General features: G+C 42.1%; 1 pseudogene; it reads right to left on the reverse strand.

Annotated features, from left to right (window-relative positions):
- Nucleotides 1–504: 504 nt before the first annotated feature.
- Nucleotides 505–2,125, reverse strand: LOC100944928 (annotated as a pseudogene).
- Between the last annotated feature and the right edge of the window lie 3,346 nt (nucleotides 2,126–5,471).

Genomic DNA, 5,471 nt, shown 5'->3' on the forward strand with positions numbered 1-5,471 from the left:
AAATGTTTCAATCTCTGTCCCCTGGGATAAGTAGCATTAAAAGGAGATGCTCATTTAATTAATACTTATCAGCTCTGGAGTTTTATACAGAAAAATTTGAGAAGTTCTTTTTTTCATTTTCAAAGGTATTTATTTTAGCAACCATGACATTATTACAAAAGCATAATTTGAAGGGGCTTATCTGCTCAGATATTTTAATTAGCAGCTCTCAGAAATACAGATTTACAAATCATCTTTGGTGTTCAAAAAGCCTCATCAAACAGGGAAACTGAAAGTCGAACCTTGGAAGAGATCACAAGAAAAGAATCTGGCTCCTCCCTTAGCTCTTCCTAAATTGACCATGAGTAAGCCATCTGCCACAGCCACCCACCTCTAAGAAATAACAGAAGACAATCACACATGATGAATGGTCTCCAGAGATGTTTTTCATTCTGACAGTAAACAGGTGGCCGCTCATTCCTTGTCTAAATACCCAGAAATAGCTATTGGCCAAAGCCATTATTCTCATCGCATCTCTGTATCTTCAGAATTGGGAGAAGAGTGTGAGGCTGTGCTGTGGGCTCCATCTTTTGCCACGTGTGACTCATGCTCTGGTGCCACTAACGTTCCATTTTTGGAATCTGGGGGGCATCCAGTGACCTGTTCATGGAGGAGACAATAGGGACTTTCTTAGCTTGAAAATTGTCACACGCCTTCTTTCTGTAGACTAACAGTGTGACATTCTTCCCACTGCTCTGGACTGTTCACCACCGTTTCATAGGTTCATCCCTCACATTCACCCTGTTCACGTCAGTGATGACGTCCTCGTCTTCCAGCCCAGCCCAGTCAGCAGAGCTGTCCTTCTGTACCTCCTTGAGGAAGGAGCCTGGCAGACCCGAATGGCACTGAAGTGAAAGCCACAGCCATTCTCACCTTTATCCAGCCTGCAGTGTTTAGGCTGATGATCCATTTCCTCTGTAGTATCCGGACTTGAGCCTCCTGAGAAGCAGGACCAGGAGCCAGATCCTCCTTCACGGAGCCATTAGGCAGTTCTTGACTTTGATAGTAGAGAAGTGGAGAAAACGAGCCCGTGTGTACATGGCGTCCATCTCTTTGTCTACTACCAGCTGTGAAGTCTGATCTCGCCCTTCCTAATCACGTCCACAGCAGTGTCATGATGCAGAGTTCCCACAGACTTGCCATTGGCAACAACTGCCGGGTCATTGTTCTTCCATCCAGCCTCGTCTGCTGGCCCTCCAGATTCTGTCCTTCATCATTTGACCTTTCTGCTCTGGGCCCACCCTCAGGTGGAACCCATCGCCATTGCTTCCCTTCTTCATCTCCACAGCTCGAGGCTGGTGGGCAGCGGTTTGAAGCTGAAGGTTTCTCTTTTGAATTGTATCTTCTGCTCGCTGTGGCACTTGTCAGTTTCTCTGTTCACCCCCAGGAACATGACATGGCTTCCCAGCTTCTTAATTTTCTCAATCACTTTATTATTCACGTCTAGCATGTGGTCATCTGCCAGCACGCCAGCTTTCGTGGCCTCACCTTGAGGTGTGATATTGGTCAGGTAGACCCCTTTTTACCTTGGATGGTCTTCAGAGAGCAGCCATAGCAGATTCTCTCCTTCACTACGTAGTGTAGCCCAGGCTGAGTCCAGGTCTCCAAGTGCCATTCATCACAAGAGACAGTTTCTTATCATTTGAAGCTTGCTCCTTCTGGCTTTGACCCCAAACTTTTTGGGGGTATTTTTGCAGTTTTTGGCCGTTCAGGTTTGAACCTGCCACCTCCAGCATATGGGGCCAGCACCCTACTCCTTTGAGCCACAGGTGCGGCCCTGAGCAGACTCTTTAAGCCCACCTGCATTTTCATTGCTTTCTCTTAGGAATCCCCATCCAGAACTAGTAAAGTCACTGAACTCCCACTTCTTTCTGTCCAGATCCACAACCTTGTCCACAAAAACACTGCTGAGCCTCACTGTTGATCCCGTCTGCATCCTGCAGGCCAGTTTTCTCTGCAAGACTCCCATTCTCAACCACCGAAACTAGGTGGCTATCAGAATCCTTCTCAATTCTCAGGAAGGTACCATAGCTTTGATCATCTTCTTAGTCAGTTTACATTCTTGGGGATTAAAGGTGGAAGTCATTTCTATATCAGAAAGGAAGAGGAGCTGCTCTATTCACTTGGGGATCTGGTCTCTGTAGGCCAGCACTGGTGTTGAAACTCACTGAGTTGGTGAGCCCTGGTCTTGGGACTCACTGGACTGCTCTGTCAGAAAGCCCCCTTTTTTGTTGTTTTTTCCCCTCATCCGTCCTTAGGCCCATGTGTCTTGCTCTTGTGCTGATCTTACTCCTAAGACATGTGGGTGAAAGTCTGTGTCCACACAACTGTGGGAGAAGTCATTGTTTTTCCCAAGGCCCTGGATGGAATTTGGGTGGCTTCTAACCAGCCTTACTGAGCTCTCCCCTAATTGTCGTTGAAAGTCACCACTTATCCTACAGAGACGTGCATCAAACAAAACCAGCCTCCATCGATACCTGGGTATCTCACAATTTCCCCCCTAGAGTTTACATTTGTCCTTCATAACCCCTGCGTAGCTGGTCTGACTAAGGCAGCCGTGATAGTTGTGCTAGTTACACGTCTGTATAGAAGCATAAAGCCTGATCTGGATCTCTATAGTGATTTTATAGATGCAGAGATTGAGATTCTGGGAAGCTAAGAATTGTTCACAAGTACTTATCCGTCAAGTAGTACAATCTTACAACCTGACTGTGGTTCTTACCTCCAAACTTTCATTCAAATATTCTTTCTACATTTTATTTCTAAGAAAATGCTGTAGGGTTGGTAATTTTCTCTATGAAGTAAGTGAAAGAATCACATAAGAGACAATAGTCGAACAGAATGATTATACTTTCAGTAAGTAACCAGTGGAATGTCATGGTCATGTCAAGGATTCTACATCTTCACAGTATTCTCACTTCTCGTAGTGCATTTTGCCTAAATTGAAATCTGATTTCATTCTCTGTCGAAAACCGGTGGAATGGTAGGGTGATGGCGCTAGTGAGTATTCTTTTGCCTATTCTTTTTCACTCTTCCAGCTTTTTTTTTTTTTTTTTATATAACTCAAGGCTCTGGATAAAGATAAAATAAACACAAGAACTGAACTTTGATAATCCATCAAATTAACTGAGGACGAAGAGGTTACACTTTTGAAATTTGTACTGAGGAATATTTAGTGAGTTCATATATGTTCTCTCCACAAGCGATTTTCAGCTGCAGACACTGAGATGATATTAATAATTGAGAAGTGCAATTTTCATCTTGGCTCATTTTTTATAAGTATAAAATAATAAAATGAAACGAAATGGAGAAAAGAGATATCTCTGTTTCTTAAGAAATAATATTCTTAGTCATTTACCAAGTTCCAAACTTAATTTTTAGTTTGGAGACCAGAATGTGGTGAAAGAGTAGAATGACGGCAGATGGTAAGTGAGGAGTCTGTTCCACCAGAGTTTTGTACCCCAAATATGCTTGACTAATGTCATCGATTCGTCAGCACAGCCGACACACATGGGGTTGTCTACGATGTCTCCGAATACATGCCCAGGTAGACTGCTTTCTACGTATTCCACCAGAGAATTATTTGTAGAGTGAATCGAGGGTATAAATTATGTAGGTCTAAGAGGCCTATTTTTATTTTGAATGAAAAACACAGTTTTAATTTGTTCTTCTATTAGTCTGTGTTTATATTCATTCTCTTTACCCTGAAAGAAGCAAAACATTTACATGATGGCAGAACACTGAATAAATGCAAAAGTGATTTTTGCATCTTAGGTCCATTTTTCTAATTAACAGAGATAGTTTAACTCAGGGAAGTTGCAGGAATGAGAAAAAAAATAATGAGGAATCTTTACCAGCTTTTCCCCTGCGTAACAGAGTTGCAGATCTCTGCAGACAGGACACTAAGCGTCTTGTCACACTGTGACTTAGACATACATAGCTTCACTAGCAAACTTGAGACTAACGTCTAACTAAAAAATGTCCTTTTTTAAAAAAGAGAATGCACCACATGGAGAAAAAGCCAGAGGAGAGCAGGTTGACCTAGTACCAAGTGTTTCCCATCTTGGTGTCTGCCATCTGGACTTATATGTTTGGGGTGAGCAGAATGAAAGGGATGTGATAAGAAGTCATTAAAAGGAATAAACGTCACAGTTCTACCCTCACTTTACAATAGTTTAGCCAGAAGTAGTAAAAGTCTTTCCCCCCTTTACCTCTGACCAGTACACAACCATGGTCCCTTGGGAGTTCTACTGCTGTCTAGAGCTGAGGCAATCAATGGAGGCCTGTCTAGAACAACGCTTGCCACTCAGCAGCAATGTGGGTTTTCTGAGGATGTAGCAGATGTGCCCCAAATCAGCACAAAGTTTTAGAGGAGAGGCTGTAGCGATCAGGCAAGGGTGTGCTGCTTTGGGGACTATCCTTGGGAACTTGGGTCCAAGAACATTTGAAATCCCTTCAGAACATCTTCTAGGAACATGTTAGAAAGGTTTTCTTAAGCGCTCTGTCAAATGTAAGGATAGGTGGGGGCTGGAGCCAAGCACATGCAGTTAATTTCATGAAAAGTTGCCCATGCAGATTCACAGGCTGGAATAAGGAGGAGACAAAAACTCCCCAGCCTTCCTTGCCTTTCCCCGATCCTCCTCCCTAAGACCTTTGGCTGTCTGGAAACCTGCCACTGTTGCCTTCTTTCAATTATTCTTCTTGTTTTATATAATGATGGTTTAATAATGCGACAAACATCATAGCCACATGGGCACACAGAAATCTTATTAGAATGTATCAAGAGGATCAGATATGATCTCACATTAATTTTGAGCATTTTCATTGCATATTGATCCAACCCAGAGTACTTTAAAAGGATAACTTTTATCTTAATTACCATGAGCAACAAAAGAAAAAGTTTTTTCAACATAAGAACAACTAGAAAGAAAGCCGCATCACAACACAACATAAGAATGAATAGCTAACTGTAAAACTCCATCAGAAATAACCCCCACGGTACATACATTAGGCTGCAGGAAGATAAATAAAAGCCAGGAAACATCTTAGAAATACCATATAAACATTTAATCATCACAAATAAGCTGTAGAGATAGTCCCCAAAGGAGCACTGCAGGAAAAATATGTTCCTCATGTAGATCCATTGATCTTCAATTGTTTTTCAGGACTAAAATATTTGGTGTAGAACTCGCTGATGAAGTCATAACTCCATTGCAACCCGGCAGGGAGACCATTCAGACAATTGTCATTTATCCTTTAAGCCGCGGTTCCTTAAATAACATTATGCCTCTACTTATCCCAGTAGAATTTTGATTTCATCCACATTAAAAAAAATAGCTTGGCTATAATTTAGAAAGTATCTTCTCTACAAATATATCTCATTACCGTTTAACACACTTGACAGAATTGATCGATTGAGCAAACGTCAGTAA

This window comes from Otolemur garnettii, unplaced genomic scaffold (genome assembly GCF_000181295.1).
Source record: "Otolemur garnettii isolate 467f Iridium unplaced genomic scaffold, OtoGar3 scaffold00027, whole genome shotgun sequence".
Lineage (NCBI taxonomy): Eukaryota > Metazoa > Chordata > Mammalia > Primates > Galagidae > Otolemur > Otolemur garnettii.